Genomic DNA, 14,778 nt, shown 5'->3' on the forward strand with positions numbered 1-14,778 from the left:
GGGGATGCCGAGACCCCCAGGGTTCCCCTTGACACCCCTCCTGGGAATCGGCAGCACATGGTGCCAGGGTTAGGGGAGCTCAAAGGCAGCCACCGAGATTCGCCGTTTCAGGTTTTAATCTGTGGGATTTACGACAGTTTGGAGAAAACGCGCAGTGACAGCCCCCCCGTACGGCGGCCGCGAACCCCCCCTCCCGCCCCCCTCCGGGTTTGCTCTTGCCCCCGACAAACACGGGGCTCCCGACCGCACGGTGCCAGGACCAGCTACCCCGCGCCCCGCAGCACACCGGGGCATGGGGCTTCCCACCGCCAGCCCCCCAACCCCAGGGTGGTTCCGTGCCCCCGGGGCAGCCACGGTCCCTGGCCCAGCTGCCAGCCGGCAATCGCCATCCTCACTTTCCAGCCAGAAGTCGGTGGGGTTTTGGTCGTCGGCAGCCCCTGGGGGGACGCCACCGGCAGCCCCTGCCCGCGCCGGAGAACGCCGCTTCCTCACCCGCCGCTTCCCACTGCTTAATGAGCACAAAATATTTCCATGTTGCCAATTACTTGGTTCGTTTGTGCTGCTGCGGGCAGTGCTGGCACAGGGAAAATCCCCCTGGAGCTGCCCCGGCCCCTGGGAAGCGGGGAGAGCCCCAGCAGGGCCCCCCCCAGCCCTTCCAGGGCCAAGCATCCCCATCCTCACCACGCACCCCCAACACCCCCCTGGTCCCCAGAGCCGCATTCATTAGCAGCCGGCTAACGGCTTCCCCACATCCCCAGGGTGACGATGATGCGGCTGCGGTGGGAAGGCGAGACCTTCCCAGGATTTAAACCAGCTTTTGAGGGACTCGGTGAAGCCCCCCTGGTTTGGACCGGCTGCAAGTCCCGGCTCTCCTCTGGTCGGGCACCTCGAGGGTCCCCACGCCGAGTTACAAACGAACTTGGGGGCCGGGGCTGCTGCCACCCCGGTGTGACAGACCCCCAAAGGGCAGAGACCCCCGTTTCCAGCTGCCAGACCGGGCTGAGGCGTGAAAGCAAACCGCAGTTAAACACACCAAGACCCCCATTTTGGCACCGAGAGGCTGGCGGGGCTGCTCACCCCGGGGCTGCTGATGCTCCCTAAGCATCCCAGCAGGATCCGGCCCCACCAGCCCCTGTGCGGGGCGTGAGAGCAGGTCCAAGTCCAAGCGAGCCCAGGGCACCTGCCGATGCCTCGCACGGCTCCGTCCCTCGGGAGCAACGCCAGGAACAGCGCAGCCGGGCGGCTGGACCCGCACCCGCTCCCAGGCTTCAGAAACCCCCTTTTTGGCTTATCCCCCAAGTTCCACTCTGCTGATTTACACCAGCAAAAGATGGTTTGGGGTACGACCTGCCGGGGTGCCAGCATTGCAACCCCTTCCAGCACAGAGAATACCCCCGAGCGGCACCGCAGACGCGTGCCGGATCTCGCACCATCCCGGCTGGGTCTGTCCCACCCCAGGGACCGATCAACCCTCCCGTCGCAGCCCTGGCAGGATTTACAGCCAGGCGAGACCTCTCCCCTCGACGAGATCGCTGCTGCAACACTATCATTATAAAAACATTAAACCAGGTCGGTCCCCAGGAACAGCGTTTCTCTCGCTGCAGCTACACCTGCGCCCATAAATCCTCCCTCCGCAAGGCAGACCGGGTGGGGTGATTTATAAGGTGAAACAAATATTACAATGTTTAAGAAAAAAAAAAAAACACCAAAGACCCATCCAGCTGGGCTTCCCTCCTGCCAAGGACAGGACTGCCGGCGTGAACCGGGGAGTCGTGGTGACACCAGGTTTTTGCCCACTCTTGGGGCAGAGAGGGACCCCCCCGGCAAAGGGCTGTGCCTGCAAGAACCCATAATGAAGTTGGGCTCCGGCACTCTCAAACACACTCGGCCACGCGATGCGATGCGCGCAGCCGCGGCTCTGAGTCACCGCAACCCCGGCACGGGGGAACCGGGACCCCAAACCAGCCTGGAAGGAGCTGGGGGGGGGGCCAGGAGCTGCAGCCCCCTCCTCATGCCCCGGCCTCTGCGGATGCAAAGGAGAAGGGGCTTCACAGCCGACACCACTGGCACCGCTTACTGCCTTTGCGGCGCTGCCGGAGGATGCTCCGGCTCCCGGGTGAAATTCCCGGGTCAGGCCATGGAGCAGGAAGACACGCTGTGCAGCGGGGTACAGCGCTGGGAGAGCGATGTCCTTCTCAATCTCTCCATGCACTCCACAAATATTAATTGCTTAATTTAGCCTCTGGCAGCGATCCTCACCTTAACAGCAGAGAAACTGAGGCTGGGAGGGAGGAAGCCATTTGTCTCCGTGTAACGAGCTGGAAACTGGATCCAGAGCTCACACCCCAGCTCGCTGACTTAATGGTGAGAGTATCCCTCCACCTTATCCAAAAGCTTTTCTATTTTAAAAGACAACATTATGATTTATTATTATTAATCAGCTTCAAAATGTTTTCTGGAGTCCAGATTCCTGTTGCTGTACGCCCACGCCGGGCCCCCGACAACCCCCCCCCCCCCCGCTGCCGCGCAGCCCCGCCGGCGCTTCCCATCCCGACGCCGGAGGGAGCCCCGGGAAGGAGCCAAGGCAGAAAATGAACAAAAATGAACAACTGCAGATGGCGATGGGGACGAGCCCAGCTGGTCCAGCTGGAGAGGCGGCAGTTGGGGGTCCAGACCTCAGAGCCACCGATCCCAAGAACCAGCATGGACTGGGACCGCAGGCAGGGAAAACTGGGAGCCCAGCCCTGGTCAGAGGCGAAGGCAATTCATGGCGATGAACATTAGGCACGACGCCATCTCCGGAGCACACATCCTGCAGCAGCGGGTGATCCCCATTTCCCGTTCCCATCCCTCATTTTAGCCTTTAATTCCACCTCGCGGGACCGGGCAGCACGGGAGCAACGCCGGGGCCGCGGCACAGGGGACCTTGGTGTTTCACAGGACTCGGCACGCTGCGCGCCCGGCTCCAGCCAAACCAAGACCTGCGAACCCGAGGCGATCCAACAGAGATGACGTTGGATGGGGACTGGAGCCAAAAGCCATTTCTATTCTGGATGGCGGTTTGGATTCTTTGTTGGAAACCAAACCGGCAGCACCATTTTTGACCAGCATTTGCAGCTGGAGCTGGTGCCAGAACTGCCGCGTGCCGGTGCCATATCCAACGGCGGTTGTACAACCGCAGCATGGTGCCGGTGGCAGCAGGACAGCCCCCGGGACATGGCACGGCACAGCCTGGCAGGGCCACGGGTCCATCCCGAGTCCCACAGTGCTGCCGGAGCCGAGGGGGCTGAGGGGGCAGACGGGCAGCGGGTCTTCCTGACCACCCTGCATGAAGGATCTTGGAAAACCCAAGGAGAGAGTTTGGAGGATTTCCAAGATGGACACTATGCCCTGAAGCACGAGACTGCCCCGAAGATAAGAACCTTGCAGGGTTCAGGCTAACAATAATTTCTCCAAATAAAGGATTTCGGAGCCTACCCTGTCCTCACCGGTCTCCCACCGTGCACAGAGAGGGGACGGGGGACAGCCCCCACCCCAAAACAGGGACCCCGGGAGCAGGGAGCTCACCCACCAGCAGGAGAGCGGCCGGGCAAACAGACACCATGGAGAGAAGGAAACGCAGTTACAGGTTTTGTGCAGTGTTTTTAAACTGAAGGAAAATGGTGGAGGGACACGAGAAAGAGGAGCTGGGATAAAAACCAAAGGAAGAAGCTGCAGGGAGAGGAGAGGGGGGAGAGGCGGCGATTACCCTCTCCCTATGTGGGACCGGTGCCACAGCGGGCACGCAGCCGCTCCAGGGATCCCAGGACATTTCTACCCCCAGCAAAAATCCCGGCAAGGTGATTCCCCCAAACACAGAGACCCTCTCCCCTCCCACCAGCCCTACACCCCCAGGCTTTCCGGGGCGACAAATAAATACAGGCTGATCCATGGGAGATGCCCGCCCAAAAGGCAGCAGGTCCCGTTTTAGGTGACCCCGGGAGAGCAGCGAGGAGCCGACCGCAGCCCCCCAAGAGGCTCCATCGGGATTTGATGCCCCAACGCTCAGTGCCCAGCTGGGTCTGGGACCGCTCAACCCCCCCAGGTCTGAGTTTTCCAGCAGAGAAAAGGGAAATTTCGATGAACACCCAAGTACCAAACACCAGGAGGGAAGCCCTGCGGGAGAGCATCTTCTCTGGCGGCATCTCACCCACCTCCAAGTGTCCCGCTCGGCAGCACCGCGGCCGTGCCGGGAGTTGGTCCGAGATTTGCAAAGAGCCCTTTCCCAAGGGCCGGCACACCGGCTGAGGCGCGGGCAGCTCCGGCAAATTGTCTTGGTAAAAATAAAACAAAATTTGCAGAAGAGATGCAAGACGAAGCGTCAGTTAGCAAAGCACTGAAGAACATTTGTGTGATGGGAAGCAGGGGAATTCAAGCTGGAAGGCCCAAATATAGAAAAAGCTGATATTCCTGGTGTGAAGGGGGAGAGGAGGCTGAAAAGGTTCCCTTTAATTTCAGGGCAAGGTGAAAATAACAACTAATTAGCAAACGTTTACGTATTCTTTTAAAAAAACCCTACCATTTCAAAATGGAAATAAAATGAAATAAATCTGAAGTACACTGAAATAGTAGCGCCCATCCCAGAACTGGGGTCGTTCCACCATGCGAAGCCCCTGATGCAGCCACAACGGCCACCCAGCACGGACGGGGGGACACGGACAGACGGACACGGCCCAGGCGGCACAGCCGCCCGCACCACCAACCTGACCCTCCGCTGGCACGCAGGGATGGGGCAAACGCGCCGCAGCATCGCTCCCGTGTCCTAAAGCCGTTTGGGGCTGGACCAGCATCCACTGGCACTTCAGAGGCCGAGTACCCCCGGCCCCCCCGCTTACCCCCAGCCCCGCCATCCTGGGGGGCTCTGCCCCGCGTTTTTCCACTCAATTTCCTTCCCGAGTCAGCAGGAGATAAATCCCTCTGCCGAAGCAGGCGGCCGGAACGGCAAAGCCAGCGGTGCCAAGTTTAATAAGCAACCCTGATCGAGAAACCAGATAATAATCGGGATTATCGAGCTGGCTGGAAAAGAGCTTCCCCAGCTCCTTGACGGCCCTTGGCAGCCGCTCGGGATGCTCCCGACCGCACCGGCACCCCGCACTCGGCACGGGCTGGCAACGACACCCAGGGGGCCACCAGCAGGACTGGGATGGCTGCTGGGCACAGCGAGGCCGGGACACTGCCAGGGAGCACCTAATTTATAATATAAAGAAAAAAGAAAAAAAAGCAAACAATAAACCCCTTTTTGGATGCACCGAGCACGGTCGGTACCTGCAGTACAAGGTACCCGGCCAGCGCCCTTGCCCTGTGCCCCCCAAGCCCCATGGGAACACCCAGAGACCCCCAGGTCCCTCCCCACCTCCACCAGCACATCCCAGCTCAGGGGGGCCGACGGTGCTGCTGCCGTCCCAGCACCTGCGGCTGCAGAAAGCTCAGCTGCCGAAATAATCCCGTCGCGGTTGGATTTTGTGCAGGGCGCAAGGTCCAGGGGCTTTTTTTCTCAGTGGAAACAGGATTGGAAAAAGGAAGAATTGGGATTTTTCGAGTTCTCTACAGGGTCAGGCTTGGCTGATTTTATTTTACTGCAAATATAAATAGGGCTTTTTAAAAATAAAAATTAAAAAAAAAAATCAAACCAGTCTAAATAAAAACCCACTAGAAGACACAGTAAGAAATCCTGCTGGAGGACAGGCAGAAATATCTGTAGCCGGGCTGAGTGCTCAGAAATATTTGTATTTGCTGTCTAAACACTTTATCTGTTTCCTAGCACATGGGAGAGTTTTGCTCTCCGTGTAATGTTAAAGAAAAATAAACCGATACAAATAATTTCTCCTCTTCTGCAGAAAAAAATCCTACAAAACTTGGTTGCAGACACACCAGGGGAAACAGCAAATATTTCCACTGAAATTAGGCTGAACGCCACGCTAATCAAATAGATGGAGGAGACAATTCAGATGCATCAGGAGGAGGAACAGGCTGGGGGATCTAACGGGTCTTTCCCATCTCCAGTCATTACAAACCCCCTTTGCAATTTATTCGCCTTTTTGCCAAAGCCGGCGGCCCTGGGGAACGGAGCCAGGGGAGATTTACGTTTTGTACAAAAGATCTGAAATACAAAGTTTAATTCTTGGGGGCATTTCAGGGTTGCGTGGGGAAGGAGCTTAAATAAAAGCACGTTCCTGTATTCAAATAAAAAGTACGGAGTGACGGTTTTAAACTCCGCGGATCCTGGTAATGCTTCTGCAGCGGGCGGTGGGAATACCAGCGGTGTCTGCGCGGATGCCTGCAGACTCACTGCCGCATCTCGGGGGACCAGCGGCACCGGGTCCAGCGCCAGCCTGGCATTTGGTGGGACTGATTCTGCACGGGCAGCCCCCGGGCAGGCGGCATTTGCACCGACACACATGCGCGCACGGAGGTCGCGGCTGCAGGGAAAAAAAAAATTGAAAACCCCGCAAATTCAAAGCAAGGCCAGGGTGGGGGGAAAAGTGCCAAGAAAAGCAGAAAACTGGCAGGTCAGGAAGAGCTCACGTGCAGCAGGATCCCACCACAGCTGCCCCTCTGGCACAGCCCCACTGGGACGTGGCTCGGCTCCGTGGCCGTCCCTTGCCCAGCAGTGGCATCGCCCACTGCTCCTCTGCTCTAATGGCCGGGTCTTGGAAAGCAAATGCGGGATGAGGGGAAAAATTTTAAAAGGTGAGGAAGAGGGAGGGGGAAAGAAAAAAGAAAAAAAAAAAAAAAAAAAAAGGAAGACTTAATCCACGTTTCTGTCTGCATCCCTCTCCCTCCATTAGTGACCTGGAGGAAAACGTCAAATGGATCCGAGCGGGGCTCAGAAACGGGAGCGTGGATCTTGCTGGCCCCAGCACTGATTGGCTTCACCGGAGGCCGTGAGACATCGATAGCCGTGCTTTATGGCATTTAAATCACTGCCAGGGATCAATACGGCAGAGCGCTGCGGGCCCCCACCACCATCACCAGCCTCACCGGGCGGGCGAGTCACAGACAAGCTGGGCAGCCGGGGGCATTTTTGGACAGCATGGGAGCTAGGGAGCCCCAGTCTCACCCCGAACCCCCCTCTGTCCCAGGACCCCCACATCCAGCACCAGCTGCCCAGCCCGGTCCTGCCCCAGGCTGGTCCCCACCAAGACCCACCGGTGTCCCCTGCCACCCCCTCCGCCCAGTGCCGGACTGAGCCCCGGCTGGCAGCCCGGGATGGCTGGGCAGGATGGGGACGATGACCCCAAAGCTCCCACCAGCCCAGGCTGGGGCTCCAGTCCAGCATCTCGCGTGCTTTTGCACTTCCATCAGCTCGCAGGGGCTCGCTCCCCTCTTTGGTGGCTGCGAGTGCCTGTGGGGTCAGACCCCTCGCTGCCCCCAGCGCTCCCCAAGGGCGCTGAGGAAGGGGACGTCATTCCCCGTCTTCGTTATTATTCTAGGGAGTAAATTTTCCTCCTTTGTTTTATTTTTCCCCACTGTTGTTGCTTTGACCGCCTCGTCCCCCTCTGAAGTTTGGGATCCTCCCACCCACCCCCGGCGCGGGGGCACAAAGCCCAGCTTCAATCAGAGCGGGGCGGCTGGGGAGGGCGGAGGCGGGTGCTTTCCCAATCCCTTTGGAGAAGGATCCTTTTCCCCCCCCCCCCCATCACGTCTGCGGCATCACCATCCGGCACACGGATGAGCCGCCGCAGCCTCGTGCCCGCGGTGACGCTCCAGCCCCGCCGGCCCGAGGGATGCGCACGACTGCAGGGACAGAGCCAGGATCCGACAAGTGGAGACCAAACTTCTGCTTCTCACCCCGGGGGGGGGCAAGGACCCTCCATCCGCACTGCCCAGCTCCCTCCGGCCAAAGCTCTTGAACCCTGTTGGGGCGAGGGCCGGTGCCAGCCTCTTGCCGATGGACGGGCTAAGGTCAGGAAGAGACAGGCTGCCTCGGCAAACCCCGCGGGGTTCTCGTTTCTCCCCACTAGTTACCAGCTTTGGGGCTCAATACGGAACTTTTGGCAAAGCCATTCCGCTGGCCGCCCTTTGGGACGAAGCTCCAGGCCGGCAGCTCCGCCGCCGCAGCTCTCACCACAGCCAACCAAGGAAGCCCCGTTTTCACACGGTTGGTGCGGCAGAGCCAAACCCAACCGGTGCCCGCGGGAGGGTCCGGTGACCCCAGCCCTCCCACCACCCAGTGCCCTGCCAGGCAGCCTGCCTTCACCCGCCTGCAAAGCAGCCCACCCCACAGCCTCCACTCTTGCTTGGCTTTTGAGTAAGGAGCCTCATTAAGAGGTAATTAGCTCTCGAACAATGGGAAGCTATTTAGCAGCCCAGCCACAGCAGCATCAACAAGCAAAGGGGGAGAGGAGGGAGGAGAAATAAATAAATAACAACACTCTGACCGCCCAGGAACAAGCTGGGACTGTGCAGGGCGGCAGCACCCTGCCCGGACGGCAGCACGGCACGGCACGGCGCTAGCCGAACGGGCTCCCTCCCGGCCGCCCCGCTCCCATAGCCTCATCCCTTCCCAGTTTTCCTGCTGGGGATGAAACAGCCCCGGTGCATCGCACGGCCTGGACCAGCCCGAATGGCTCCACGGGTGCTGTCACCCCGACACGGCTCCCACCCAGGCTGGTGGCACGATGGGGACGGCAATGGGGACCCCAAACCCGGCGGCGGGCAGAAAAGGGCTCGCTGGGCTGCTGACAAAGAGTCTGCACCCACACAAACACCTCCTACGCTCCAGTGAAACACAAGCCCTGATTTCAGGGTGTCCCTGGCTTCAGGGACGTCTCCCAAATTCATTTGGCAAAGACCAAAGCATCAGCGGTGGCCGCCTGGTCACACCAGCGCTTCTCGGGCTTCAGACCCATTTGCCACGGCGTCTCGGACCGCGGTGTCGGCGATACTGGAAGCGCCGCTTACCCCTGCGCCCGCAGAGGCAAAAATGGGGTTGGTCTTGGTTTCGTGGTGATGCTCAAAGCACAGGAAAACGGCTGGACTTCGGGCTGGAGCTCATCGGGTTCCGATGGGTCATGGCGGAGGGGGGGAAAAATAATTTACGCTCCTCTTAGGGGCTGAAGGTAACAACGCCAAGATCTGCTTGCCTTCCATAAATGCCATTAAATCCAATGAAGCAGGGCAAGATCTCTGCCCCGAGTGGGGAAAAACATCTAGGATAAAAATGAAGCCTCTAAAATCATGATTAATATCTAACACAAAAGAACTGAAATTTTCACCATCAGGAACAAGGAGCTATTTAAAGAACAATTGCTGCAATTTTACAGACAACCCGACAGATGAACCTTGTCAAACGTATGCAGGTACAGATACAGATAGCCACAGCCACCGGCACGTGGGACATACGTGCGTACGCAGCGAGACAGACAGACAGCTGGGCGAGATTAGACCTGGATGCCGAGATCTGTGTTTAGAGACATGTAAAAACAAACCTATTTATATCCCGCAGCCCACAGGTAGGCATTACACGTGTATATAACACAGGGATGGTTACAGGCATGCACACCTTCCCACGCATGCAGGTACGCCGGGTGGGCGGAGGTGTGTTTGGGCATCTGTATTATTTACGTGTGTGTGTAAGGTGTATATACGTATGTGTGCGTACATATATACACACACACATACAAACATATATATATATATATATGAAAGAGTACTTTTAAAGCTTTCCAGTGGTAACTGAAGGCATCTCTCTCCCCCCCAGCCTCTGCACCGTTCTCACTCCCATCCTCTTTGTGCCTCCCCGCACCAGGACAAGCCGGGGGATGCCGGGGGTGCCGGGGAGCGGCTGACCCGCCGGCAGCACCGCGCACCCCCCAGCCCGTCCTCGCATTAGGATGCAGCGCATGGCCAGCATTTGGATACCAAATGTGCGACCAGCAGGGAATGTAATTGCGGTCCCTCAAAAGGGACAGGCAGAGAGACAGAGACAGGCAGAGAGAGAAAATCTTGTCAGAGACGCTGGACCTGTTTGTATCTGCTCTCCATTAACCGCGCTCGCCGCAGACCTGGGCTGGTGAAGAATAGCTAACACGGCTTAACGGGCTGGAAAAGAGGGGTGGGAAGGGCTGCAAATGATCTCGGCACAAAGGGAAAACGGAACAGATGAAAACTAAAAGAGCAGTAATTGCCCAGGATGCAGGACGTGGCCGAGCGCCAGCAGCCCCAACCACCCCGGCACCGCTCCCGGCACCCCGAGCCCAATACACCTGGTGAGGGGACTTGGCCTGACCGTGACATGGGAACCCCCCAAGTGCCAGAGTTAAAATTCACGTTAAAATTGCTCCAAGGGGGGAACGGGGCGTGTTTCTTGCAGAGATTGGTGCAGACCCCCGTGCGATGCCTACGGGAGCTGGGGTGAGGGGGCGGGCAGGGTTGGGAGCCGACCCCAAAGGTCTCAGCCCAGGCAGCCCCGGACAGAGCCGGAACACAGAAGTTTTGGGAACCAGCCCCATGGCAGACATGGCACCAAACCCACCCCAGCACGGAGACATGGGTGGGCACATCCAGCGCCGTGCACGCTCCCCCCAAGCTGAGCCCTCCCGCTTGGCCACCCCCCTCCAGCACCAGATTCCCCTGGAAAAAGGCAAACGCGTCGTCATCTTCGCTCCCTCGAAGGACGGCCGGCACACGCGGGCTGCCACCGTCCCGGCCGCAACCCCTCGCGACCCACACGCAGGCAGGCAAGTTTGCTCAGGCTCGGGCCGTTAACGGGGCACGGTCCCAGCTCCGGCTGGTCGGGGCTTCGCCACGGCTCTCCTCGCCCCGGCTGCCGCGCACCGAGCTCTCGGACAAAGCACCAGCCAGCCTGCACCGGCGGCGGGTGCCGGGGCTGTGGCTCTGGGAGACGGCAATGCAGGAGAAAAGGGGCACAAAAGCCGACAGGCTGGGGAGCACGATCCAGACCCCCCCCCCAAGGCGCGCCTCCTTCACCCCAACTCCACCATCCCTGCGGCACGGACCGCTCGCCCGCTCCTGAAGGACGGGGCGCACAAAAAGACCCCCCTAAAAGTCCTGCTCTGCCGTCACCGCCATCCCTGAGCATCACCCGGGCTCCCGCCAGCGGTGGTAAATCCCCCTGCTAGAAACCATTTCTCCGGCTTCCCGATGCCGGGATTGGGGAGTGCAGAGGAGCAGAACCGAAATCCCAGCTGTGCTCACAAAACCAAAAAAAAAAAAAAAGAAAAAAAAAAGAAAAAAATCAGAAAAATAAGCCTTCCAAGGCAGAGAAATGACCTCACAGTTAAATATAGGCCACGGGTAAAAACTAGACCATTTACAGCATTTGTATCTGTACTGTAAACAGAGAGAGGAAAATACCTAATACTTTGCACATTTCCCTCTCTGTAGATACAGCAACACACGGCAGCGTATATGGGAATTGCATTTGGCTGCAGGAACACTGTCATTCTGGAATTACTATAACCTGCCCATTACAGAGCTGTAGGTAGAGCGGGGGACGAAAACAAATCTTAAATCCTCTGTCCTTCCTTGGCCTTCGAGAGGTTTCCAGTCGCAGCCCCGAGGCCGCAGGTCAGGGGGTCCTGGGATCAGGGACCCTCCGAGGGCAGGTCGCTCCTTCCCACAGACCTTTTCCCCCGGTAGCGCGGAGGTTTCCCAAACCCCCGTTTTGTCGCCACACGATGCACTGTAGCGCACCCGAGACATCCATCCTAAATCCCGCTGCAGCGCACGGGTCGTGCGAGCAAGGGGGGCCAAAGCTGGAGACCCCGACCCGCCCAGGCGATGCCGTCCGACCGGCGGAGACTCCGGGACGCCTGGCTCGACCCGCTGCGCCTCTCGTCGGGTCCCAAGGCTGCAAATCCGCCCAAGAACCCTACGGGCAAGCGGTTCCCACGCCGCCGGCTGGAAAATAGCGACCGCGCGGGCCCCCAAGACCCCGTGGAGGGAAGAGCCCTATCCCGGCTGGACCCCCGACCGCGATGCCGGACCCCCGCCCACGGTGCCGGACCCAGCTAAGCTCTTGTGCCCCGTGGTCCCGTCCGCAGGCGCGCTGCCCCGGACACAGAGCACCCGCGTCCACGACCGGCCCTGGCGCTGCTGCTGCCCGGGCACGGCCATCGCATCCCACGCCTGGGGAGATGAAACGGTGTTAGTGCATCTGTACGCGCTGTAGAGCAAAAATCCACAGTTCTATGCGGGTATCGAAACAGCGCATTATTATATAAAGATACGTTCTTCCTCCTTTGGCTATTTCCAGGATAACCCAGGAGTTACACCCAGCAAAACCCGTGCATCCTTTTCCAAATGCATGCTTACAAAATCATTTAAAAAAAAGTAAACCTGTAAATCCACAGCAAGTCGCTAAATATCTCCACAGAACAGGCAAATTGCAGCATCCCGAGGTACCACTTATTTTTAATTTAGACCCAATTATGAAATATAGAATTATTCTAAGCTGGGCAAATCATATTGACCATGAGATTTATTACTGTCTTTTATAAAATATAGATTGCAATATAAACCTGAAGAAAAATATTTATCGCCAGATCAGGTCTGTGGGTTCAAACAAGCACCAGGCATTTTAACCTCTTTTTTTTTTTTTCTTCTCCTCCCCCCCCCCTTTTTTTTTTTTTGTTAATCCCTTTTGATTTCCCCCTTATTAAATAAGATTGTAAAGAGGGGGAAAAAAGGAAAACAAGAGACCAGAAAAAGCATATATACGTTGTTCTTCATTTTTAAGGATGAGAGAGTCTTCTAGTAACTCCAGAAACAGACAAAATAAAACCACCGCTGGGTTCAAAAAGGAAATAAGCAGAAAACTCAATGGCAATTTCTATATTTGCAACATCTAATAAATTGTCTTGAATTCCGAGACCTGAACGTACACGCAGGGAACGCACAGCGCATCGGCCGATTGCGACACAGGGTGCTCCCACATTGGGGAAATTTGGGTCACATCCCGGAGCCAGGCGCTGCGGATGTGCCTGCTAAAACCCACCAGCCATTGTCTGCTCTTCCCTCCTATCCCTTCGCACTTCCTTTGCCCTATTTTATTCCCCCCCTTGAAAATATTTTCCCTGCCAACGTCAGATTTAGGAAAAAAAAAAAGAATATATGTAATAATGAACTACCACTTATTTTTGAGGATAAATTCCCTGCTACCTTCTCGGCGGCACCCATCCCAGCGATGGGGACGCGGGCGACTCACAAGGCTGAGCCGAAGCCATCACCAACACCGGGTCCCGCGCCGGCTCCTGGGACGCCCATCGCCCAAGGACAAGGGGCTACTTTTGGCTATCGGCACCACCGTAGGAACTCTTGGGTGCTAAACCTCACCCACGGCCCCGACCGTTCAGCAATGCCACCCTCGTCTCCAGCGGCTGGGATGCCGGCGTTTGACCGGGGGGGCCCTCGCACATGTTTGGCATTTGGGAGAACAAAAGAAAAGAGCTCAAAGTGTGGGAGCTGGGGAGGACCAGGAACTGTAACCAAAAACTTTGCAATGGGCAAAAAAAAATCCCTGCCTCTTACAATCCCCCACAAAAATGTGAGGGAGATAATAAAATCCATATGCACCGCAGGCGGCCCATGGCGAAGGCACCGCCGCGCACAAAGAGACGGGCTCGCCCCAATTTTGGGGCGGCGCGAGGGCGCGAGGTTGGGGACGACGGCACCCGGTCGGTCCCCCCGAGGGGACGCGCGGCGGCCGGCCGCCGATGCTCGCGAGGGTCCTCGGCCCCGCGCACAGCCCGCCGGCTCTGGGCGCCTGCGGCCACCCGCCGAAACGCAGCCGGGAACTTTAATAAACTGGGATGGCGTCACCAGGACGCTGCCGGGACGAGGCCAGGAGCGGATAAGGTGCCACCGAGGGTCTCCTCCCAGCTCTCCCACTGCAAGAGGGGAAAAGCCTCCCAGCTGGGCAGCACCGGAGGAACCGCCTCGCCGGCAGCCCCAGCTCCTGCCGGCTCTGCCGCGGCCAGGGCCCCGGCCCCGGCTGGGGGGGACGAGGGCCAGGCCCCGCTGTGACCGACGGGGGACAAAGAAACACCCGTTTTACCCAGAGAACGGAAAAGCCCAAACCTGAAGGCAGCGGTTGCAGCGGCACCCACCGCAGAAGTGAACCGAGCGTCGCCACGCGACCCGCCACCCTCGGCTTGGCTCGGCGGGGGACGCTGCCAGGGCCGGTTTAACTTGGATTAATTGGGGGGAAAAAACCGTGGTTTCGGTGGCAGGTTTTTTTCATTTTTTTCGTCTTTTACGAGAGTCCCCGCGAATCGGCCCATTCAAAACCCTGTGGTTTGTATCCGAGGGGAAGGAGGGGGTGGGGGTCCCGGTGGTCACGGCCACCTGAGTCAGAAGTAGAACTCATCCTCGCTTCAAACTCTCCCAACAGTTTCTGGTTCCTCAGAAATTATGAACAGAGATAAGAGAGACGAAACTCGCACCGGGGGGGGGGGGGGGGGGAAGAGGATGCTTGAAAAAAAAAAAATAATAAAAAAATCTAAATTCAAAGACAGACCAGGGAAACTAAACCAAATAGGCAGCGATTTCTTTTCCAAGACGAAAAGAAAAGGGGCAGCAGCGGGTCCCGGCTGCCCCCAGCTCCCGGCCACACGCACCCGGCCACCAGTGGCTTCACCGGGCTGGCCAGCCCCCCCCCAGTGCAGCCCCAACCAGCCCATTTTACCGTTTCACCCCCAAATCGTTATTTTAAATACTCCCGGGGCCACCACCGGCGGCACCAGGCATCTTTCGGGTCGTATTTCGGGTTTTTTT

At 58.0% G+C, this 14,778-nt stretch overlaps 1 protein-coding gene across 1 annotated transcript in view; it reads right to left on the reverse strand.

Annotated features, from left to right (window-relative positions):
• The window catches only part of EFNA2 (ephrin A2), a 49,877-nt gene that overhangs the window by 34,429 nt on the left and 670 nt on the right, over positions 1–14,778 (reverse strand). The window lies entirely within an intron of this gene.

The sequence above is a fragment of the Accipiter gentilis genome, chromosome 8 (genome assembly GCF_929443795.1).
Source record: "Accipiter gentilis chromosome 8, bAccGen1.1, whole genome shotgun sequence".
Lineage (NCBI taxonomy): Eukaryota > Metazoa > Chordata > Aves > Accipitriformes > Accipitridae > Astur > Astur gentilis.